At 36.2% G+C, this 26,304-nt stretch overlaps 1 protein-coding gene across 4 annotated transcripts in view; it reads left to right on the top strand.

The window, feature by feature from the left end:
• CUNH1orf21 (chromosome unknown C1orf21 homolog) overlaps positions 1-26,304 on the top strand; it is a 223,797-nt gene that overhangs the window by 166,045 nt on the left and 31,448 nt on the right. The window lies entirely within an intron of this gene.

A 26,304-nucleotide genomic window follows, 5' to 3' on the forward strand; every position in this document is an offset into this window, starting at 1 on the left:
GCCATAACTATTTATAGCTTAGAGGCAAAGTGTGAAATGCTACCTTTCTTGCTTGTCTTTATGAATTATCCCATTCTTAATATTGTGAAGTGTGCTCCAGTAAAGTAGGCATTTGTATTCAATCCTTTGCAAGAGGCAATACTGCTTGGCTCATGATAAATGTGTTTGCGTGCAAAGGAACTGTTACCAACACAGAATTTACTGCCTATTGAAGAAGGAAGCTACCTGTCCTTAAGATAATGTCTCTCATTATTTACTCTCTGTGATCCCACCCTGAATTTTAAAGAGTACAGCATTGGACATGTAAATATACATAATGTGCTCATAACAGAATTTACAAGAATGTTTTTTTTACTAATATGGCATAATTTATTTTCATTTCCAGCTTTATAATTTTGTTATATTCTTGCTTTATCCTCAGTTGCATATTGCTAGGACTCTGTTCTGTGGGTAAACAGAACTTAAACTTCCTGACTAATATTTTAAAAATCTGGTCTTTATAGATGTGGAGTCCTTGGTGCTCTCTGAGCTTGGTTGTTCAATTGCACACACTTCATTGCCCAACTAGGTAACATCATCAGTGCTAGTGAGTGTGGGGTTTGCTTTCTGTTTATATACAGTAGCTTGACCTGCCAGTATTAGTGGTGGTACGGTTTTCTTCTTGGTAGTTCCTTGATTAGGGTATTGTTTTTGGCTTGTTTGTCTGCTTGATTGTTTGTCTCCTTGGTAGTTCCTTGATTACAGTATTGTTTTCTGTTTGATTGTTTGTCTGGTGGTCATCCCTACTTATCTGGGTGTCAGCTGCTGGAGTGGATATGTTCTGGTCTTTTTGTTTCCTTCTTAGCTTTCTTATTGTCTCTTTTGAATGGTATGTAAATGTGGCTTATCTCAATGTGTTTATTGATGGCTGATGTGTCTGAATGCCAAGCTTCCAGAAATTCCCTAGTGTTTTTGGATTTAGCTTGGTCTAGGATGCTCACAGTTTTTCAGCTGAAACTATGGTTGAGTCTGTCCATGTGTTGTGCGATTAAGGAGTTTTCATTGTGCCTTCTGACTGCTAGTTGGTGTTCATGGATGTACTCTGCTAGTCTTCTGCCTGTCTGTCCTCCATAATGGCTGTTATGGTCCTTACACTGTATGCTATAGATGACTCCTGTTTTTTCTTGTTGGGCTACTGGATCTTTTGGTTTCCTTAAGATATTTTGGAGGGCTTTAGTTGATTTGTGTAGTACGGTGATACTGTGTGGTTGTAATAGTCTATTGATTGTTTCTGAGATTTTTCTGGTGTATAGCAGTGTTATCCTTTTCATAGATTGTGTTGGTTGTGCTGTTGTGGGTTGAGAGGTCAGGCACTTTTTGATAAAGTTGTGTGGGCGTCCATTTCGTTGGAAGATGTGTATAGACGGTCTGTTTCCTTTTTCTAATGTTCTGGGTTGCTGCAGTATATTTGTGCTGCAGTATGTTTGAATAATGTTCTTACACAGCTCCTCTTGTGGGAGGTTGGGTTGTTACTTTGGTAATGGAGAACTTGGTTAGCATGGGTTGTTTTTCGATAGACTAGTGTTTCTAATTTGCTGTCATTTCTTCTGCTGATGAGGATATCTAGGAAAGGTAGTGTGTTCTTGTTTTCTTCTTCCCTTGTGAATTTTATCCCTTTGAATATGTTGTTGATTGTTTCTTGTGTCTTCTCTAGTTGTTCTTTTTTTTTTTTGTTAGGACGAAGGTGCATATACATACCACATCCATACTTTTGGTTGTATGTGTGGGAGTGCTATTGTTTCTAGATTACATTCTAGAATTACAGTCTCTGCTATGAGTCCTGAGAGTTGTGATCCCATGGGTGTTCCTCTGATTTGTTGGTATATTTGTCCATCAAACTGAAAGTAGGTAGTGAGGCAGAAGTTGATGAGATCCATGATTCTGGGTATTTTGATCTTAGTGTATTTGGTTAGGTCAGGTGTGTTGTGTAGTACTGTTGCCATGGATTCTTTTACTAGTTCCGGGTCTATGGATGCAAAGAGTGCTGTGACATCGAATGAAGCCATAATTTCATCTTAATCTATTTTTAGGTCTTTGATTTTCTGGAGGCACTGTAGTGGGGAGTATAAACAGGGAGCAAACCCCACACTCACTAGCACTGATGATGTTACCTAGTCGGGTAATAAAACATCTGCAATCAAACAACCAAGCTCAGAGAGCACCAAGGACTCCACAGTTCAACCCTGAGCTACATAGTCTTTATAGCATCAGAAATTAGCTTGAACGTTTGTAATAGGTGCTCTTTGAAATCATAGAAATCAGTAATTGAAATTGATTGGTTGGCAAGTTACTTGGGGGAATGGAAAGAGAACAGGATTATAAATCTTTTATGCTGAGCTCCTGGTTCTTAATTAGAATGAGGAGATGAAGGGGAAGATGTTGGGAGAACTCACATTTTTAGATTGGACTTCTGAACTCCTAGTATTCGAAGAACTCTTTGACATCCTATGTATCAGAGTAAACAATATGAAATCCTTACCATCTTACTTTTGATTTGATAAACATGTAATTTTCATATACTCTGCTTTTGGGGAGCTATTTCTATCAACTTTTCCTTCTAGAGAAACCCTACAAGTTGCAGAGGAGCTTGAGATACATTCTGAGTTGTGCTTTCAGCTTTACCATCATTTTGCATTGCTGGAAGAATTACCAACTATTTTTACGGGAAAGGGAATCCTGGTTTTTGTCTTTGTTTTTGATGCCTTTGCTATCAAAAAATCTAGAAAATTAGTATTCTAGTTTACCATCTGCAAATACCAATTCATTTCTGATTTCCAGGTAAAAGATATAAGATCAAATACTTTCTTGTTTGGCAAATATTATAGTTGTTTGTATTAAGAAATATAAGAAGATTTGGGCATTATTAAAAATGTCTTTGCTTTCGTTTTTTAACTCTGATGATAAAATAAATCAGTGGTTTTCAAGCTGAATCAAATGTAATAACTTCCTGAAAGTTTTGAAATATTGGCAGAAGTTTGCTACTTCCACTTCTATGTGAGTGACTATAAAACATATATTAAAACTCAGCTTATTTATTTTCCTTACTAAAACAGGTGGTTTTGTTTTATGGGGTATTACTTAATAACTTGTTGAACAAAATGTATGTTAATGAGAATCTTGTTTCTTTTTAGAAGCAAATAAAAATCACTTATCTGGCAACATGCTAGATGAAATTTTCCAGGTTTACTTAAGGGTCACTAGCAAGGAGGAGCAAATAAGAAAAGAATAAATTGAATTCAATGTGTTTATAATAGCAAAATTCTCTGGAATCTTATCTTATAATTCCTCATTCATTTTTAAATGTCAAAACAAGGTTAGTGAGAAATAAATACTGATTATTCCACTTGCAAGTATAATTCTGTTTAAATTGAAGTATATCCTCTCTGGCAAATTAGTACTTGATAGCATTTTTTTTTTTTTTTTTGTGCTATATACAAACCAGATATTCACAGCCTGAATTTCCTCCAGATTTGTAGACTTCAGTTCCCAGAATTCTCAGCAATTGCCATGCTGAGGAATATTTTGCTTTTGAGATTTTTAAAACTTATTTTAAAGATGGTTCAGATTGTTTCTTGCACAAGTATTTTTAAAATTTCTCTATAGAAGTTCTGACCATGTTATTTGAAAACTGGGTCCTAGCTGGGGAAGGAGGTAGCATTAATGTATACGTTTATTATAAAAACTGGCACCAAGAGAACATAACTAGAACAATACCATGTCCACAATTTAGAAAGATCTGAATCTAGTGGAAATATATTTTATACTCCCTTTAAGGCCAGCAGCAAAGTTGTTATTTCAGTGGCCCTTTGGATTGGAATGGGGTGAGGTAGGAAGCATTACTTTTAGAAAGAAAACTATTTCTATATTTGAAGTTTTAGTCTCTGCTTTCCTGTTATATTACAGAAATTGTGCTCACTGTTGTAAAGTGCTTTTTCATTCTGTTTGGAGCACAAGGTAGAGGGGAGACTTCTGCTGTTATGCCTGGAGAAACCTAAGAATTATTTCTGATATCCTGGTATCTGAAGAAGCACCCATGGATGGCACAAGTGTGCTAAGCCTTGAGGAAGCTGTAACTATTCATATTATTATATATTCTTTATTTATAGAGTATTCTTTATTAGAGGATCATAGTTGACAAAATAAAGCAACAGAATTGCTTAAAGAACTTTAAAAGCAGTACTTAAATTCAAAACAGCAGGAGCAAGCACATTAAGAAGGATTCAAAAGCCTGGGGCAAGAGATGCATCTTAAGCAATCAGCTAAACTGAACTAATGGTGATTCCAAATGCATTGCCAAGAATAGGAAATTCCATAGTGAGGTAGTGAGGGTTCCATAAGGTTATGCTTTTAGAAGCCTTTGGGACTTAGGACAATGGAAATGTTTCACTCTTTTCATTAAAGGAGACCAGAGACTCATCTCCAGTTGTGTTGGGTCAATCTAAATCTAATACCAGATAGACTTTCCCCTTCCTCTGGAGAAAAGATGCAAGGTTATCTGGAAAACATATTTTGGTTGGTTAACAAGAAAATTAAGATTTGTTAAACTCTGGTGTTCGTACAGTTTTCCTTATCTTGGTGTCTTTCAGATGTTTTGGATTTCAGCTTTCAGAATTTCCATCTACCTGAACCATGTGATCTGGGAGTTCTGAGTTTCACAGAGCAAAACATTTGGAGGGTACCAAAATTGGGAAGATTGTGTTAATATTTGTAAGCTATTTTGATTATATATGAAAAATATGCAAAAGTATTCCAGTAATAGATAAAGTAACTTTAAAGAAGAGCTTGAAAATTCTGTCTGAAGATGCCTTTTCTGTTTATAAATATGTAGGTATGAGATCAGTGTAAATAAGGTGATGCTCCAGTTAAAGAGGTGCATTTGTCTTTCCTTTTGAAAGAACTCACTGTTGTATCTGAACAACAGTGCATTAAGTTCACAAAAATGCCATTATAACATCCTATTTAACATTCAAAATAGCACTGGCATAATTGGAGTACTAATGATATTTCTGTGTAAAATGTTACCTCTGAGGAAGGTAAAATGAGATTGATAATGTACTCCTGTAGTTCAGTATTAGTCTCACTGGGGTGGTATTTGTTAGTTGTGTCCTTTTTGTATTTTCTTATAGATTAAAAAAAACTGTTTTTAATAGTATTCAGTGATTAGGCTTTGTTTAAAAGTCGAATTCTGGATTATATTTGTGTTTGATGTAATGATTTTTATTTTATTTCTTTGCATTTATAAGGCTTATGGTCCATTCCAATCAACTGACTCTGAGCAGCATACAGCTCCCCAAATCTGTAATTTGGATTAAAATAAATATAAAATAATCAAAAACTAAAACCAAGAACATACATTGTAAAACCACTTTATGTACACCAGGAATCAAACATTCCAAAAACTCAATTAAAATTAATTACTTATCCATAGGGATAGTCATAGCAGTCCTGTGCCTAACACTTGCTGAAATAGCCAGGTCTTCAGAGACTTTCTGAAGGTCAGGAGGGAGGAGAACATCCAAATTTCCAGGGGTATACCATTCCATAGGAGGAGGCAGCGATGAAAAAGTTATGTTTAGTGGTTCCTGGAGGTGGCAGTCTCTGCTGAGGAGACACATAAAGAGATAACTCTACTAGACCTCACCAGGCAGGCACATATTAGAGAGAGAGGGTGATCCCACAGATACCCAGGCCTGAATTATGAAGGTTTTTAAAGTGACACCAGCACCTTGAATTGTACCCAGAAACCAACTGGGAATATGATAAGTTCATTTTATATACTATCCTAATGACAACAGATGTAGTCAAATGATTGTTTACACCCCTATTGGGGAAAAGAAAAGCACTGTACGTTTTGGGCAAGGGACATGCCCTTGCCCATTTTCATGAGATTTGAAATACATTCATATACCATTAATGCCCCACAAAATACCAAAGATCATATTTCTGCAAAATCACAAATGCTAGACAGGTAAGAACTGTCTTGACTGGGGACTGTTTTCCTTTGATGATAAGATGCAGCCATATTATATCCTAAGCTATGAAGTTGCCTTTTTTTCCCCCAAGATTTTTCAGTGGCTGAAGGGAAGAGTTCTCATAGAGGCATTTACAATTGATGACTTGATGGTATCAAATAAGATATCACATAATTCCTGTTGGTAGCCCTTGACCTAACTTAGCAGGGAGAATGGTATGAGAGCAATAAGCTGAAAAAGCATTGATTTCTTCAGAAAAACAATATTAGTAAATGAACACTTTTAAAAAAGAAATGTGATAACAATGAACTAAAGCTATTACAAAATGAGAGAAATTTTAATAAAAGAAAAATATTGGGGGCAAGGAGTTAATAAAGAAGTAGAAGAGTGGAAACTGAGACAAAGGATGAGGAACAGTAAATTTAAGAAAGCTTTTTAAAAAAAATTGACCTTTGAGTTAAGGCATCTGTTTTAATATTCACTAAGATCTGGATGTCTGTTTTTTTTTTCCTGTGATGTTTGTCATAAACTAACAGTATTATGATATTACACACACACACCACACATAGATAGAAATAGATATAGATACAGATATAAATGAAAAGTTACAGAAGGATTTCTTTCACAAGATCTCTTGCTGTTTTTGTTGGATCCTACTACTCTTATACAGCTGCATGTATCCAGGGCAGGAGGAGGCAATATGTGTGACAGTTTGATACTGCAATATGTGCTGGGTAGCTGCTCAGCTCATACTCAGGTATTTGTAAGTTGAACTCCAGCACTTCACAGAATGAGACATAATGAGTTCATAACTGGTCATTTCTTCAAATGCTGTGGATAGTTTTGGAATAGGGAAATTACTCAGGTTATAAAAATTGCACAAGGAAAATAGTGAGAGGTCTTAGACTTGTCAAGTGCTAATAGCACTTCTTTCAAAATAATAAGAACTTAATTGCATTTGTGTAATATGAACACATTATTGGTCACAGGAATACAAAGTTGTCATCAAGAAGCCATCATTTGGAAGTGGACATCAGTCGATTGCAAAAGGCAGCTTTACTTGGAACAGCTTACATCCTGTGATGATACCTTTAATATTATTAAACAACAACATCTGCCTATCCCAGGTCCTTGGGAAGGATAAGCGGACAAAAATGCCAAATCCAGTCTAAACATCTGGCTGACTGTGCAACCAACAATAATAATAGTAAAAAGTGGGAAGGAGAAGTGAGTTCAGAAAATAGAAGTAATGGAAGCATTCCTCAGCTTACTCTACTTACTTAAAATTGTGTCTGTGATGTCCCTATATATGTAAGCATGCCAAACACAACAATTGCAAGTGGATGATCAATGAACATAGAAAATGTATATCTGTTTTGATAAATCAGTCCCACACTGCCTGGAAATTGTGAAACTAGGTTTGGGAATGCTGACTCAAAACAATTTAGAATTAAATTAAACTGTAAGCATGGTTAACATGGACAATCGAAGTAGAAAGTCTGGGGCCTGAATAGGTCCTTCTTATACAGACAGATTTCTATTAACTGAGCTAGACAGTAGGGATGGTTCAGAAGCGCTCTTTAAAGTTCATGATGAAGTTTGTGTTTATCAAGAAATATGAAAACTATTCAAGTGTGTAAATTCTGAGTCATGATCCTAAGCGGTAAATGTATTGGAGGGAAGAATAATGCATTGGTCTTGCAGTCTTTCATATAAATAAGTTTTTGAAGTTCACTATTCTGAAAAATGTAATGTCAAATGCAGATTCTCTATTATGGGTCTAAAACATCTGGGAAAAAGCAGATGGGAAGTCTGGTTCAGGATGTCTTAACATCTCAGCTGAACTAAGTTCTCATGGAAGACTGGCATCCTTACAGATCTAAGTATTAACGGCTACCAGCCCATTACTCATGAGCTTGGCCCTGGGAGAGCCTGGTCCAGGCTGAAAAAAAGAATCCTTAATATTGATATCAGCAATAACCTAAGTAGAGCACCACTAACACATGTAGTAGACCTGTTTGGGAGGCTGTTCTCCCATTCTAAGTGTTTGGCAAATATTCTCCATCTGTTTTATAGTAGACCATTTGCCTTACCAGCTATAAATTTGCCATTCATGCAGTTAGAATGTAAATTTAATAATGTCCCTGCACAGGACGGACTCTGACCCTGCTTGTTGGAAGAAATAGAAACAATCTCTGATACATTTTTTATGCTACCCTGTCTGTATGGCATGATAAATTGATATCCAATCCCATTCTCATGCCAACTCAGGGAAAGAGAATATTTCCCTACTCCTAGCTGACAAGTCTCTCTAACAGAATTGTCAAATGTATTGCAATTACTATTGCTATCAGACACTTAATTGTCTAGCAAGTTTGGGAACCTCAATACAATATGTAAGCATTGTATAAATGTCTTGGTATTTAAACCCATTTTATTGTTCTTGACAATAAAGAAAATAAATAAATATCAAAGGTTTCCTTTTAGTACTAAAAACTGCCATCTTAAGAATCAATTGAGCTAATGTCATGAAACTGCAGTATGATCATTTAAGAGTCTGGCAGGAACATACATGAAGTCATTTAATATTTATTTGATTTAGCTGATTAATATGGACACCCAATGTAGATTGCCTGCTTACAGACTTCTCCAGATGTTAATGTCTTTTAGAGAAAGCCATGCCATGCAAGCTATTGTAGTTTGGGGCAAGTCAGGTTTTATCAAGGAGCAGAACTGGAGGGGAAGGGGGACACCAGTTATCTGATTCTGCTAATGTATGTTATGTGGTCCTGCCCACTTATTTGTCACTACCCTTTTAATGCTGTCTTCCACCCCTCAGTGTGTGGTTCCTAGCTACCAAAAAATAGCTGTGCTCTTGTGCAGAATAAGCAATAGGTGGAATTTTTTTCTTGGGATTGATTTGTAGGTAAAAGTGTAATGTGTCTAGAATGAAGATTCTGCCTTTTAGTGATTTGCAGTCATGGGTATGTTCAGGAAGTGGCAACTGCTGGACAACTGTCTAGGTTTGAAAGTTAAGCAAGATACGCCTAGTTAGGCTAGACTTGGAAGCTGAAAAAAATACCACTTAGGTATTGCTGCCAAGTAAATTGCATGGTTGAGTTTATGTAGTCATCAGGAGTTGAGTTTAGCTTAGGGCTGCCTCTACCTTTTCATCATACATATGGCCAGCTCTTGCAAAACCTATTAATTTAAGATTTTGCTACTGTCAGAAGCAGCAACCTTGTATCATGTTTCTTTTCCTATCCTTCTACAATGTCATTAAGCTTATGTGACATCTAATTCATGGCGTAATGTTAAAACTTCTATTTCCTTAGCTATTCATTATAGGAAGAGAAGGAGAAACATTTCATAGGGTTGCAGTTTTGGGTGCCAACAGGCAGCCTGTTTTTGAAAAATTATTTTCTAAGACATGTTTATTAAAGTCAGAAATCTTTGTGTAGGTGTGCATTCTGTTATGAATGCCTGACTATTAAAAGAGAACTGTCTATCAACAGTATTGTCAGTGCATGGAAATGCATTCTTTATCTTGCTAATTTCATGCCTACATCTGTTTGCCAGATATTTCCTGCTTTAGGGAAGTATTTAAAAATAAACAGTAAAACATTGATTTGAAACATTTTAGCTCTTTTCTGTAAGATTTAATGAAGTTGTTCTGTGAACTTGCCAACAGTGAATAGATGAATCCAAAATGAAGTTGATAATCTATAGGTAAAAAAGTGCCTTACTATGGCAAGTACATGGTAGAAAAAAATTATGTATTTTACTTAAGTATTTATACTGTGTGTCTCATTCTGTTCTATTACATGGTACCCAGAGTTGCTTATAAAATGAACCAAAGAGCTCCAATAAACCAATTGTAAAATACATCACAATAAAACCCACTCAGTTCATTTACAATAATAGTGCTAATGAAACCACCACCCTATAAAGTTTCCTAATTAAACTGGTGCAGCCATCCAAAACAAAACAAAACCTGTAGAAAAAACTTTTTGGAGGCATGTTTTATGAAATCTACCTAGGAAAAAGCCCAAAACTACACACTTGCAAAGAACATTCCCCAACAAGATTACCTTTATGAAGAAATTCATCTTTACAAGCAGCATTTTCTGTCCAGATTAGTACTTCCAGAGATGAGTCTGGAAAGAAACGCTTCATAACATTAAGAAAGCTGTTCATCCTTGGCCATTTGAAGCATAAGGTTAAAAAACATCTCACAACAGCTGTCAAATAGATAAATTTTGGCAGCCTTTTGCCTCAAAAACAAATATGAAATACTGTACTCAAAGAATCAGGGCTTCAATAAGCTCAACATTCACAGAGAGGTTTTAAGGCTGAATTTTTTTCTCTAGTTCCAATCTGATTTCTCTTCCTTCCAGAAAAAAGGGAACATATTTGTATTACTTGATGAGTAAACACAGCATTTTATTCAGAAATGTTATTTGAAGCAAAGTGTTTGCTCTTGACTAAATAAACCTTGTTGAAATAAGTTTTTGTCAAGCCTTTATGTAGTGATGCATAGATAAGTTGCCTTTAGTGATAACAGCAAGTCATTTTTGTTTTTAAAAAAGGAGGTAGAACACTGATCATTCTCTCTCAGAGTGGTGAAATATACAGTAGTATATTGTCTTTTTTCCTCCCAAGCTATAAACAGTGCAGTCCAATTGCTTAGTATTTCTCATTTGAGGTCAGTGGTGTAGGAACCAGGCTATGGCTGCTTCTCTTATGCTGTGTTGCCACTGAGACTGGCAAATATTAATATATTAAATGTAAATTTTGCATAAAACCTATGCATGAATTGAACGCACAGTGGCTCAAACTGCCGCCTTGTTCTCAGTTCTGTGCAGGATAATTACTGTGCATTTGAACTTATATATGTTGAGCTATGTGTGCATGACTCATATGCTAATGTTGATGCTGTGTGCATTGATAAGTTGTGTGGGCGGCTACAGTCCTGTGCCTTCTGTATGCCTAGGAGTCTGTAGACTTGGAAATACTCCAAACTGGTCCTCAGCATTGCTTATGGGCTTTGGCTCCATAGTTCTGAGAGAGCTTCTGACAGTGCTGATGTGTTGGGATAAGTTAAATGCACCTTGAATGAAGTCTTCCCATTTCCAGTGAGTCTTAAGACAGCACCGTGTGTAGTTGTATCTTTGTAATTTTATCTGTAATGCCTTGCTGTCTGGTGTCTCTCAGGCCTCATTACTGCCAACTTTTCAGGAAGCTCTGAAGTTTTATTTGTTTACCTGTACTTTTCCTTGAGTAAGTCTTCCTGCTCTGCACAGGGCCCCAATGGAACTGGGGTTAGTTTTACTTTTTTTAAACGTTATTGTAACTTTTGTACTATATTGGTTTGGATTTCTTAAAGAAATATAATTTAATAATTATATATCATTTAATATAATTATATTATAATTTAATGTATTATTTAAATATCTATCTAGAGGGGAAATCGAATTCAGAACAGCTGGGAAACATTTAATATAAATATTAATGTACTAAATATTTTACAGTGAACTATCAAAGAATGGAAACATGGCTACCTGTCCACATTCATTGATCCATTTCCAACTGGGGTATTGACCAGTTAGTTACAAATAGGACTGTCCTATCATTATTGGCAGTTGGCACTGTATTTGGAGTAGTTAGTCATAATTTAGGTTGAGATGTGTAAAAATGGTGCAAGATCATCATCTAAGCCCTCAGTACAAAATGAAACATTTAGTAACAAAAGACTTTTAATTCTTTGGGGGAGCAATCCCAACAATTAGAACCATTTTTTGTAAGAGGAAAAAGGCAATCCTGAAAAAAAATACAGACAAATTGAAATCAAGTTAATTCTCAGTGACTGCATCTGTGCAATTTCCTAGGCAGTATTACAGAAGTGGTTTGCCATTGCCTTATTCAAGGATTTAAAAAAATAATAATTCCCAGTCTAGTGTACAGCTCTAGAATTCTCTTCCAAAAACTGACCGGGACTGACCCTGCTTAGCTTCTACAAACAGCAACGGTTGGCTAGGTGCCGCGACTTGCTGAGGTCTATAGGACATATGGTTTGCTTTGCAAATGGGTTTTTAACATGAAAATGATTGGAATTGACACTGACTTCACCTCTGTTCTACTCTGCTGAAATCAGAGATATGAAAACTGGGAATGGGAAATGAAGACATATAGAGAAGAAGATACTTGCTTTTGTCTCCCCTTGCAGTCATCACATTCAACCTAACAAGTTATTTTGCTGGTGTTCTTTTTCTTTTTCTTTCGGCAACAGCTATCTCAGAGAGTACCTTACTTCTAATAGTTAACTTGAATGTTCGTTATGAAGAATCTGTGGATGCTTGTGAAAATATGAGAACATTATGTATGTCACCTTGAGTTGAATAAAATAAAGGTGGGATAAAATGTTTCATACTTTGGAACTCAACATTTTCATGTCATTTAAAATTCATATTGAAAAGTTCTGTGACATAACCTTGACTGGTCTTATGCTATTCAGATCTATATAAAGAATGTGTAGATTTGAAAAGTCAGAACCTGTGTATTGCTCAGTGGAGTGAAAGAAACAAACTCTATATAATTTTATTTTGTTTTGTTTTCAGCTGTAATTGTTCTTACAGATGTGCATCTTTAGTATCTTTGTAGCCTTAATTACCAGGTTGAGTGATCAAGGACTTCCTTCAGGGGTATAAACATTATGCATATTACACTCTCGCTCATGTTTCATCCCTCAGAAATCTTGAATAGATCCCCACAGAAAAGGGGAAAGCAAACAATTCCTCTCACTTTCCTGCTGCAAGAAATTCATTTTCTGCTCCTCTTATATCTGCTCATTAGATCACTGTTTCCCACTGAGATTGGTATCAAGGAACAGGTGCCCATTTCTTGCTGGTCAGCTGTGGAGTCAGGGCAATCCATAGCTGGCTATGAATTAAGTGGTCTCCCTGTAACATAGCATGTCACATTTTTTTTCTGGCTGAAGATTACAGGGGTTACTCTACATAACTACTAAGAAAGCAATGGGTAGGGAAGTAGTGCTGAAAACACATGATCACTCTTATGTATATAGTAGCCATACTATAAAACAAGGCAGAACTTAAGTCCCATTTATGAAAATTAAATGAGGGCTCCACAGAGTTAATGCTCTTTTTTCCACCCTAGTATTGTAGCATTGAAAGGAAAATTGAAAAGGGAATCGAATCAGTAACTTTTATTTTCCTCAAGGGTAGAAGCCTTGTTTTAGTAAGATCGCCCAGCTAAGCTAATTACCATAAGCAGGGAGACACAGTGTAGTACTCATGGAGGAAGTTTGAAGATTAGCTGTTCTGAAAAAAAACATACATTATTAGCAGGTTGGCTAACCAGGAATATTCCCAGGCCTATGCTGAATAAAAAGGATGAGAGAATAATTACTGATCATTGATACTTAGCCCTTCTATCATATATCTATATTTACTTTAAAGAAAACAATGCATACCAAGCCTGAAGAAGAATAATTTTAAAATAAACACAGCTATGAATTAAGTGGAGAATTTATATTCTCAGAAATCCAGGTTACCTCTACTTGTTGCTTTGCAATTATGGATAGAGTGACAATCTGGAGTAGAAAATGGGAGATCATGAGTTCTAGTCTTCCTTAGTCATGAAAGCTGGCTGGTGACTTTGGGACAGTTACTCTGTCTCAGCCCAGTCCACTTGACAGGGTTGATTTTGTAGGGAAAATAGATGAAAACGGTATGTATGCCACCTGGAGTTGTGTAAAATAAAGGCGGGACATAAAATCATCAACATCTAGTCTTGCCTGTATAACTAGGGAATGATGATCAAGAGACTATCATTTGATAGGAGTGGCTTTTCATGATTGCTTAAAACGAATCTTTCAGTCTTCTGCAGGATTTAAGTATCATAAAAAGTAGTTATTGTAACTTTTAGTGAGTGTACAACAGTTTTTCAAAGATTTTGGTAACTTAGAAATGCAGAGAACTGCAAAATGCTTGTAGCTGGAACGTGTTGCAAATGGAGTAATAGACTGTGGTTTCTAAGAATAAAAGCAGGAAATTATGAAAGATTTGTAATGGATGTTATTTCCATCCCAACCTAAATCTATGACTTTTTATGAATCATGTGGTATGACTAATTAATTGGAATGTATAATACATTACCAAGCTAGCAGCAGTACTTAGCCAACCTTGGCTGATCTTGAAAAAGCTAAGTAGCGTTGGTACTTGCATAAGAGACTACCAGAAAATCCCAGACCTGTAGGCTAGATTGGAAAGTTGAAGAAACATCCCAGAATAAGGCACTGCCAAACCCATTAGGTACTGTTGCCAAGAAAACTAAAATCAAGAGTCAAGCTTGACCAGAGGAAGCTTATTTACTGTATATACTCATGGATAAACTAAGAATTTTAGGGGCCAAAGACAACACCAAAATTGGGTTTGGCTTATCCATGAGTATTTATGGTAATCTATTTTTAAAGTACCCGTATATCCCATATATAGTCAGATGGATGTATAAGGAGGCCCTCAAATTTTAAACCAAAATACCATGAAAAATGTACCCCCTGTGGATAAGTCAATTGTAAAAATCAAATCATAAGAAAATGTTGAGGGTCAGCTTATCCATAGATGGGCTTACATGCAAGTATATATGGTACTTATTTTATGCAATGATTTGTATGCTGCTTAATTCCTACAATTGTAAGAGGCTTATATCAAGCAACAAAAACATTAAAATAGAACCACAATAATCAAAACTGTATTATTTAATTGCATCACCCAATGGACATAAAGCAATTCTCATTGTCCCCTCCATTTTATTTTATTTTACTTGTTTTGCACAATTCATTCTTTGTTATTTAATAGTACTTTGTTACTAATATTAAAGAATCAAGAATACAATTTTATTCCCACGCTGATTTGGCTATTGACTCTCCTTGGGAGTGTCAAACACCTCTGTGTGCTTCTTCTCAAATGCAAATTCCTTCCTCTTCCTTACTTTCAAAGGTAAACAATATATCTGATTATTTTCATTAAGCCTAGAGTCACTTCCTAGTAAGATGGCAGTGACCAAATTTGAAATTTAAATAAATAAAAATAAATAAACTCTAAACCCAATTTGTATGTAACATTAGAAGTTGGTTCCTGCATTGTGAGTCCACTATGGTTAACTTATCTATTACTCTATATATAATTCTATACCACTTTTGCTCCATGTATGAAAGAGAGAAGGAAGTTGTCTATGACAGAAAAGTCTGGGTGTGCCTATAGAGTATTCTAGATCTATAAAGGATATTGCATAACTTATTTCAATTTTTCTTAGGTTATGCAAAATTCATGGGCTTTCTTGGTGTATAATTTTAAAAAGCATCCAGTCTTAGTCATTGGAAGACCACTGCATGTTGTCAACCCAAGATAGCATCAAGATAATGGGTTTCAGCCCTTGGCCAAAGTGAAGAGAAGGTAATGAGTCCCTGATGGAGCTGGGATTGAAACTGCTTAGAAGCACCATCTTCTCAACTCTGCCACATGTGAAACTTGCAAATTTTTGTGATTCCCAGTGCAATGTCACAACTATTTTACTCAAAATTTCTTTTCTTAGTAAAAAACTTGAATTATCTTTAATAGCAAGTTCTACAATCTTTTTTCACACAGCCTTGATAGTTACCAATGCTTCATGGTATGTGGCAAGTACAGACACTTACTTTCCATGTGAGAAAAACCTTTATTCCTGGAAGATAGGAACATGAACAGGCAGGAACTGGATGATCAGAACAGTGGGCCTCTGCTGGCCTTAACCGTACTTGTCTTAATTTGGTTCTATATTGGACACAGAGCCCAATATTTAAGGGTGTGCCTTGGATGGGAAAACTACACAGTAGATACACACCAATCAGAAAAAATTTGCATCTTCAGATATTTAATTATAAGCCTCAGGGTAGTTTCAGCTTTGTTGATAATCCCATCATCTTTTTGGATTCAATCACATGATGTTCCTTTTTGAATTAGATCCATCCCTGTGGATGATAAGCCTCTAGGTATTTCCCTTGTTTTCTACATTGATAGTAGCAGCTCAGGACTTCTTTAGCGACACTTTTCTTTTTATTATATATGGAATAGAGGTCTGAACCAGGGATACGTTAGGGTGCTTTCCCCCCTACCCCCGGGAATTGTTTCAAGTTAGAGGGTGTCTCAGGTTCAAACCTTTTTCCTTCTCTCACAAGTCTTTTGCTATCTATCCAGGCTTCAAATTAAACTTTGATTAGAGATGTAAAACTTCTTAAAAAGTTGCAGAAACAATAGTTAAAACATTTCCCCCATTTTTCCAGGAAATAAATTCAAAATGAAAATTTGGGGGAAAATAGAAATATCTGCAATACTTATTTACAAATATAAGTATGTACAAATACATAATCATTTTTATTTTTACAAATGTATTATATGTACTGTATGTTCTTATAAAAGCATGCATAAAGTATAAAATGAATAGTTTATTCAGACGATAATAAATGCCTTGCTTGAATTTATTTTAAATGATTGTTTTCATTATAAATGGAGCTACAAGCTGGTGAATTCTGGAGTATAGTGTCTCTTCATTTTTGCCTGTTTAGGAAAAGCAGAGTAACAAAAAGTTAACTGTGAAAACAGAAGAAACCATCTATACTGTATTAGAAGAAAGACAATTATGTATTCTGGACAGATACCCAAATCATTAAATTGCAGGGAAAAAAGGAAGGGGGACTAAACCTCAGAATGTTATCACATGAGCATTTTATTATTTATTTTATCACGTCTCATCAGTCTCATGAAATACTATTACTCTCAACAGTTTGTTTCTTCTAATCCATTCTTTTTATAATTTCATCATTTTCACAGAAATCTGGAAACCAAAGCTCAGTGTATGCTGAGAGAAGTTTTTTTTTACACTTTAACATATTTCTAGTGTATGCTAAAAATACTGTAAATTGGTTGGAACACAAAGAAGGAGAACATAAGAAATTAAATGCTTATCTATATTTTTAGTAGGGTTTTCTTCTTTTTAGTATTTCTAAATAATAATGTAGTGGAGCTTTTGGCATGAAGCTCGAAGATTTATACTTTTTTTGCATACCATTAAAATAACTTAGTGTATTTTGGTATAATTTATCTTTTATTAATGTTATACTGAGTACTAACTGTATAGCTTCAGTAACTTTCCTTGTCCATTTACTGGTATTATCTTTTTTGAAACTATATCCTTGTTATGAATAAACAAATAAATAAAACAAAAGCATATTTCTTGGTTTGGTGTGGATATTTTTTTAGACCATTTTCTTTAATATCTTAATTACATGTAATTTTTAAAGAAAATATTAGAAATACTTCATAATCTATGTTTTGTGTGTGTGTGTGCATGCATGTCTATGTTTAGAGTTACTAAAACTCTCGTGTCTGTAACCTTCAACTGGGCAAAACAGTGCATCATAGGGCAACAATTTTTGAACCAAGGTACCTTAAATGAGCTAATTTACAGAATGTGTCCAAATCCAGGACCCATTACTCCTGTGGGATTGAAATTTGGGAAATTTGTGGCTGCTTCAGCATTGCTGTACCACTGTACCGCTGTGGTCAGCCCAGGTCACATGATTGTCATGGGCATATCCCCAACCTCTTTCCCGCTTCCCTCTGTCTCCTGCACCCAATCAGCTGGCGGCAAGACCCAATGGTTGAGTGGTGATTGGCTGCTTTGGAATTGAGGCAGAAATTTGAAATCTTTTAACAGCTGTGGTCATTGAGGGAAGGAGGAGGGAGTGACTTGGATGCCTGCTGGCAAGGTAGGGCTGGCTGGGGGGCTCAGGTAGTCAACGGGTGAGCCCTCTTCCTCTCTCGAGGGAGGGGGTCCTTGGGGACACGCTGGAATGGGGAACGGGGGTGCAGTTTTCCTTATGGTATGCAGCTCCCTTTGTTCTACCTTCCCCTAACAAAGTGGCAGGCAGTTCTGCCAGTCAGCCAAGGAGGAGGAGGAGGCTTCATGGGGGCTCTCGTGAGGGGAGGGCGAATGGCACAGTCCTATATTATATATGGAGAGGGAGGGAGGAAGATTTCTGATGCTTCCTGCCAGCTTCACACAAGCAAAGTCAATGGGGAAGCTGGCAGCAAGTCACAAGTTGCTAACAGTCCCACTGCTTTTTTGCCCTTGGTCATTCTGTTTCTCTGATTAGATAGGGAAATATCTCTGAAATGATGACCCAACAGGTCACAGGTTCTCTAGTATATTCTAATATTTAGAATGGTCTCTGAAAAACAGGAAAAAATCAAAATCTTTATATTTTTATATTTTATATCCTAAAATATGTTTTTTAAAACCCGGCATTGGATCATTGGATATCACTCCCACTATAGTTGAGGTATGATGGACAAATTTCTTTTTTCTTCGTCTTGGAATCTCACATATCTTCACTATACACTTAATTGCAGGTTTCTAGTAGTTTTAAACACTGCACGTAGTCACTTTTTGTCTAAATATGCAAAAGTCTAAACATAAATCAGCTAGTGTTAATGTCAAATGAACATGATTTTTAGACAGTCATTTTCTAAAAAAATTAGTTGTATCAAACTGTAGCATGACCAAGAATTAGAACATAAGGTACAGTATTGGGATCTCAAAGTTGCTGCAAGCCCAGTTTTCAGTGACTTGCATTGAATTAAATGGAAGTAACAAAGTACAATCCGGTTATAACTATAAAGAGAGAAAAAACTTGTCCTGAACATTAGTGTCAAGGTTCCAATAACACATAGGTCCTTCATTTCCTATATCCATTAGCTAGTAATAGCAGTATTTGCACTTGAGAGAAGAAACCATCCATCTCTGTAAACTCTGTTCATTTCTATAACCTCAATGGTATCACCTCTAGATGATGGATGAAATGAAATAGAATAGAATTTAGGTAGCTGAAGCCTAATGTGAATTTAAAGACTAATCCAGACGAATCTAGATCAGGCTTCCTAAAGCTGAAATCACTAGAAGTCATGAGACTACAACAAAGGTGATGCTGGATATTGCCTTGAAATTCTTGGAGTGCTAGTCCAACATAACTTTTTTTTTTTTAATCTGCGCTCATTCATTACTGACTCTGCAGTGACTGCTTGAACAAGTCCTTGCAGTTTTCAAGGCAAGTGTTTCGGAAGTGGTTTGCCAGAGCCTCCTTCCTAGAGCAGAGCCCAGCTGGCGCGCGCAGGAGGTGGGGTTTCCATTGCTTCGCGCCCTTTTTGGGCGAGCGCGGTTTCACGTTTTTACCGGCAACTGCTCCCGACTCCTTTCCAAGGTGCCACCAGCATTTTTCCTCCCACGGGAGTGAGAGTACCCATTTATCTACTCACGTGAGTTTTCGACCCGTTGGGTTGACAGGAACTGGGGAGGAAACAGGAGCTCACCCTGTTTAGCGCGAAGGCTGGACTCAAACCGCTGAAGTGTCAGCCATTTCTGGCCGGCAACTTTCAGCGCCATTAAGCCGCTGCACCACCGCATCATAACATAACTAGTCATAACATAACTAGTGGGCACCAAATTAGAAAGAAGTAATCTAAAGTAAAGATATTCCTAAATAGCCAACGTGGTGCTTTGATAAATATTTTTCCATTTTGCTACTAGTTGGAAAAAATGAGTGAAGAGGAAATGACTGTTAGGGAATTACATTCTACATGTTGAAAAAAATTCTCATGGATAAAATATTTTAGAATCATGAGGACATTTTTGAAATAATTCTCAGCTGCAGAACAGCATGTCCTGCTTGGATCTTTCTCACATCATTGTGTTATTGTCACTGATTTAGCACATTTGATTTTTAGGCCTCCAGCATTTAACAACCCAGACCTCTTAGGAGCCTAACAGAATTTATGCCTATGTATAAAACAGGGTCAGCTTCCTCAGACTCTCACTGTCCCTTTTATGGTTGTTTATGTTTTTCTCAAGCAAAACTCATCATAGCAGCTGTGCTTTGATCTATATCCAATATGACATTTCTAAATCCATGTGCTTCATTTGTGTGTAGTTGCCTTTTCTCCAGATACCCTCCAGGTTGAAAGTCATCTGGAGTTACTCACAGGGATTGGGACCTCAAGAACTAGGAAACCAACAGCCAGAGCAGGAGGACAGACTCATCTTTGTAATTTTTTTTAAATTGAACACCTAGCAATCTTTCCAAACATCCTTAGGGCAAAAGATAATTGCTTCTTTTAAATTAACAGTTACCATTAGAGTAACTGTTAGAAGAAGAGAGGCACAGTATTCCTCTTGGGCTACTTGGCATAACACGGGAAGGGATGTCTTATGAAACAAAACAAAGAGTATAAATATTTCAACTGAGTAAGAATGAGATGCAGTTGTGATTTCCATTTGTTCAACACAGAATTTTCGTTGTGGTTATTTTTAATACTGTAAGGTCTGCCTCTTTAATAATGGTAGGTTTCCGCTAAGAATTCAGTCTTTCAGCAATAAGCCCCAGTGGTTTTTAGATCTGTTTTCCTCTAGCAGTATTCCCTTATCTTGCACCAAGGCAAACTCTAGCCAAAGAGAGTGAAGAAAAATGGGGTGCAAAGACACTAGACATACTTATCTTGAAAAGAGGCAATTCTTTTATACATTGGACTTAATTTATTTACCAGTACCTCTGCTTAGAATATTGACATTTCCTTATGTTCCCTCCCACTTTTTTTTTACAGTCTACATTGTTCCATATATGAGTCTTTAAAATGTTTTCCCTGTTTATTCTTAGAGCTATAATTGGGGGCAGGGGAAGAATTTATTATGTAGAGGTAGGCAATCTGGTATCCTCCAGATTTCTTTTTATTTTTAACTCCCTTCAGGCCCTATTTTTGCTTTTTTTCTGAGTAGTAGTGACACTCAGTCATATAGACCATCAGTTGAGCTGTTGTGTTATGCTTAAATGCAAGTGGGTTAACAATGCTCACATAATGGTTTTTCATTTTTAACGTCATATTTAAAGGGACTGCTGAACGCTTACATAATACTTATTTTTATTTTGAGATTCATTCAAGAGCTAAAAATGCTTTGCATTTGGAAAAAGAGATCAATTCTAGCAGAGAAGTTAAACATGAACATTATTGTTGTGTACAGAAAGAGAAATGAAATTAATGTGCTAGAAATAAAGCCCAAAGTGCATTGTTCCTTAGATCTCATAAGGGCTTTGCTAGCATAACATTTGCTCCAGCAATCAGTCTAGTACAGCTGTGCAAAGCTTTAGATCCAGAGTGGGAAAAGTACTTCATAGACTGCTGAGGCACTTCCATAACACCTGTCTGCAAATCCTTAAAGCAGCTGGCTCTTTTTCTGGGATGATCTGACTGCCCTCTGGAACTGCAGTGTGATCCCAAGACATAAACCTACAGATGAATGCAGCCTTTGCACATGCAAATGTGTACATAATCTACTAGATAAATCATGTGAGTATGTTGACGTTCATAGGCAATATACAAGCTAGTATAATAATATAATTTCAATCATAAAATAAATACCTTATTTTTCATTCGTATATTTTCTGCTTCCCAATGTAAATGTTAGATACAGAGCGTCTCTCTCTCTCTCTCTCTCTCCCTCCCTCCCTCCCTCCCTCCCTCCCCCCCAGAACAGGTCTTCTATACATTATAGATTAAATTCTTGTATCCAAGCAAGATGTGTCTTGTTCAGCATTGTTTGGAACAGCATCCAAGCAGATACTGCTGGAGAGCCTTTCCCCAACCTAATGCCCTTCAGATTTGCTGGATTTCAAACTCCCATCGTGTGAAACAGCATGTTTCTTTGCTGTACACTAGGAATGCTGAATGTTGCAGTCCACATATACAAGCAGATATGAAGAAAGTGAAGGCTATTCTTTCTGTTATTCTTAGTATCTTCTTGTAGCGTTATGTCCTTTTGATGATGATGATGAGTACTACAGTATATATGCCACACTCCACTCCCAGCAACTCTGATTTAAAAAATGAAAAGACAATAAAAATGACAAGGAACAAAAGGGTAGAGATGGCAGGATAACAGACCGGATGGAAACAAGCAAACAAACAAATATCAAGGTTAAAAGGAGGCTTGTCATCCTAACCAAAGGCCTGGGTGAAGAGATGGAGATCCATTAGCTGTTGTTAAACCTGTATGCCATGAATTTGTAAATTCCTTTTTACTGCCTTCTGCTACATCATATTGTAAATTCTATTTGTTTAAACTATTTGTAAACCGTTTTTCCAATGTTTAATGTATTTTAAGTTGTACAAACTATTTTTCTTATTTTTATGTGTCTTACATCCTCTAATCTGTCTTTTTATAGTTGTTTAATTGCAGAAGGCATAATTTAGAAGCTCGTAAATATGTTGTCAGTTTAAACTTGAGTTCTACTGGTTTCCTTCAGTCACTTTGAATCAGGAAATTTGAATTAGCACAGTGTTCAAACTAGAGCTGGCAAATAGCCTGTCAAAAATTTTCCACCAAATTTGTGGGCATAGACATTGGATGTCTAATTTTTCTGAATTCTCCAGAAGAAATTCTCCAGGTAATGAGTGATCCTTGGTGTGAGACTCTTTTGCCCTTTTCAGCTGTGGAATGTTGGTAGGAATAAAGAGTGTGTCCTGCTAATAAAGAGATCTCAAACCCGTGTCTCAGCAGTTTGCATGTGATTTGTTGAGATGGCAGCTTATTAAGATTTGTAAATAAGAAACAAAATGTATTAAATGTGAACTGCAATTTTGAAAGGAAAGGAAAGGCTTTTATGTCATATATATACACACAGGTATATCCACATGGCAAGGTCAGAAATTAAAACATAGTCCAAATGTAACCCTTGGGAATTCATTTTAGTGTTCAGTGCCGAGAACAGATACATAAAATAAACATTTATTGGGGCTCTCTCCATTTTTCCTATTGTGTTATATAGCATCTATCTCTGTCTATCATACCTGCCTATCTTCCTCAAGAAGCTAACAAATTCCAGCCGCCTTTTAAGTTTGGGGCAGATCCATGAAAAGAAGTCTGATTCTCTCTTAATCTTCCAGTCAGGATGTGAAAGAGGAAATATTTGTTTTGCATTTTTTGGAGTGTGAAAACTAGATTTGCAAGGAGCCACAACCAATCCAGCTATCAATACAGTTTATTTAGTTTTGATTTTACAGCGTGAGAACCAGGCCATTGTGTTTGTAAAACCCAGGTTATGATTTAATGTTAAGCATGAATCAGACCATTATGGCTTCAGCATGGCTTAGTATGAGGAACAAAACTTTAGGAATAAAAGGATGTTTAAAATACCCCAAGAGATCTTGTTGCAATAAATCCATACCAAAGAGAATCTAAGTAGGATATATTGCTTGGTATTTTAGCTCACTCTTGTATCCCAGAAATATCACAAATTGCTAGATTCCTACTGTGCTATTGCAGAAGATGGTTCTGAACTTACAAACAGCTCAGAATTTCACTCTCACTAGTGAATAATTAGAACTTAAACCCTCCTCCAATTTAAAAGCTCAATTCATTACTGTTTGGAAATTCCTCTGAGACTACTGAAAGAAAATGTGCTAATGAAATGTACTGTATAAGTGTTGTGGAACACAAACAGTTCATTTCTTGTTCAAGGGAATGCCCTGTGGAGACTCTCATCATTTTCAGATTTTTTTTTTCCTCTGAAGGAAAAATGATCCAAGGAAATAATGATTTGACCCCCGATCCAAGAGTACAAATAACTTGGCCTTCCATCATCTATTATTTATTCAAAGTTTCTAATAAATCTTAAATGGCTTTAAAAATGTATGTGGAAGATGTAAGTTTTAAATAAAGCTTTGCAGGATGAAAACAATAGCAAGTACCCCTTTTCTTTTAAAAGCAAGAGGGGGGGAGGATATTCTAGGGTTTTTCTGAATTTTAATTCAGACACATTTCTATTTTTGCTGTGGGTTTCCCTTTCATGCTTTCAGGCATTCTGATATTTTAGGTGCATAAAAGAGGCACAAGACTCCAGTCTCACAAAGATTACCAACCTGTTTCCTGTTTTTGAAATCTATAAGCAGTTCTTTGTTTGGCTTGTAATGGAACCCTTAGCCTGGTGCAAAGGGAAGGGGAGCTGGGAAATTGTTTGTTTCTCCAAAGTATAAAATGCAACCATAAACTATATTTTAAAGTGCTTTTTGTGTTGCTGGGTTGATATATGTTCCTGGCAATAGTTGTACAAAATCTAGTACTGTAAGATGAAGACGCTTCATTTTTGCCTGAAGTGCCTCAGTTAGGAGGTATTCTTTTTTCTTTAAATAAAAACTCACTATAACAGCAGATTGTGAAGTGTGTTTTCTAAGATCCCAAGGCAAAATGTATAGCAGTAATGGAACTATGCCAGGGTCTATCAACTCATGTCATGGCTGTGTATACAGGCGTCGACATGACGCCATCCATACTATAAAATAATCATTACCTAGGATGATTGCATGGAAAACAAATAATGGTCTCTTTCTAGAATGCTGAACTTTTTCAATGGCTTTGTTGACAAAAGGACATTCAAATATTTTAATCTTAGCTCTGCTTACAATCCTGGGCATCTCTGTGCTGGGCCTGCCAATTTGGAAAATGATGTGCAATTCTGGTACTAAACTATGGCACCATGTGATAACCTGAATTTATTCTCCCCATAAGACTCTAAATACCACTTTGTTGTAGGTTTGCAACATAATCAATGCTTTCCAGCTGTTTTGAGCTGCCTGTGATTGTAGGAAATGAAGGATGTGGCCCTGTATAACGTGAATATGTTTCTGGCAGGCTGACACCTTAATTACTAGAACAAAATAATTGCTCATGTAAACACTAAAAGAAGGAAGTAGAAATGGAATCTAATAAGAGAACAGATCTATATTTAGATCATCCTGTTATCACAAGTTTTTATGTAAGAACAAAGTTGCAAAGAAAAAGACTATAAGACTGGAGTTTGTCTGACAATAATTTTTCTATTCTGTGTGAGTGAAAGGGTTCAACAAAGCATGGGCTTTATAGGGAGAAGGATACCAACTTAGTGTCCAGTCTTTAGAGGGAAAGATCCTTTCTTGAGCCTTGAGAGAGCTGATCTTCATTGATGCAGACAGTACTGAGCACGGTAAACAACTGATTCAGTATAAGATGACTTTGTATACCTTTTAACCAGTAGCTGATCTTTGTAAATGAAATGCAAAGAGAATTAACTTTATATTGCTAAACAATATAAATGTTCTCTCTGTAGCTAAACTTCCCCTAGTGTGACGTTTGTCTGAAGAATCCTTCAACAGTATACGTCTAAGTTATTAACAATAATTGTATAGCTGTTGAAATATTTATAAAAGACATTTGACAGAACATCACTCTTGTGAGAAGACTAGTGGATATACAAGTGAGTCTGATGTGTTGGGTTGAGTCTTGGCGTTGTGATCCAAAATTGTCAGATATCTAAAATGTATCTGGTGTTAATACAATTGTTGGGACATAAGGAAGAGATCTGTAGGAAGTAGCTGCACTTTCTTCAGACTTCCTAGGGCTAGTTTTGGATGCAATAAAGGAAATCTAGGAATGCTTTGCACATGAACTTCCCATGTATAATGTCAGATATGATGACCTTTCACTCTGGTTTTTACAATATATCAGTTTGTCCAACTTTGGTCCCTTCCATATGGGTTGGTCTTCAACTTCTGTAATTCATCAGCCAGCATAACAAAAGCTGAAAAGATACACCATACAGCTGAAGAGTCTCCTATAATATCATTTAAAATCTGATAATTTAAAGAACTTCCTCTAATATTAAGGAAACTCAGTATTGTAGAAAACTGGTGAAGTGAGTATGGGTCATTCAGACAATGTTATTAAGAACGAATGGGTACATTGTGTGAAATTAGAGCAGAGAAAAATAAGATAATGAAAATTCCAAGGTAGGTCTAGAGAAAGAGTTGTTCAAAGTGGAGATGATAGATTTTTTTAAAAAGTAAAAACATTAGGAGACACTTAATTATGGTGATGTTAATGATGTTGCTCTGCTACTAGCATTTGGCTGCCTGGTTGCTGCTGTCTCCTAATATTCTTGAAATTTTCACAAGGTAAAGCTGCGCTAATACAACAGAAAAAGATAGATAATACATCTAGTAATTGGTTTAGCTTTGATAGTGGCTACAGCCTACAGAGGAATAAACAAGTAATAGTGGCATGTGTGTTTGTGTGATAAAATGTTCACAAATGGTAATAGGAAAAACTGTTTAATCACTGGCAAGGGGAATATTCAGTTATTAAAGTCAGAATT

The sequence above is a fragment of the Python bivittatus genome, unplaced genomic scaffold (genome assembly GCF_059951505.1).
Source record: "Python bivittatus isolate LINGU-HERP-01145 unplaced genomic scaffold, Pbiv_v1 ctg000700_np1212, whole genome shotgun sequence".
Classification (NCBI taxonomy): Eukaryota; Metazoa; Chordata; class Lepidosauria; order Squamata; family Pythonidae; genus Python; species Python bivittatus.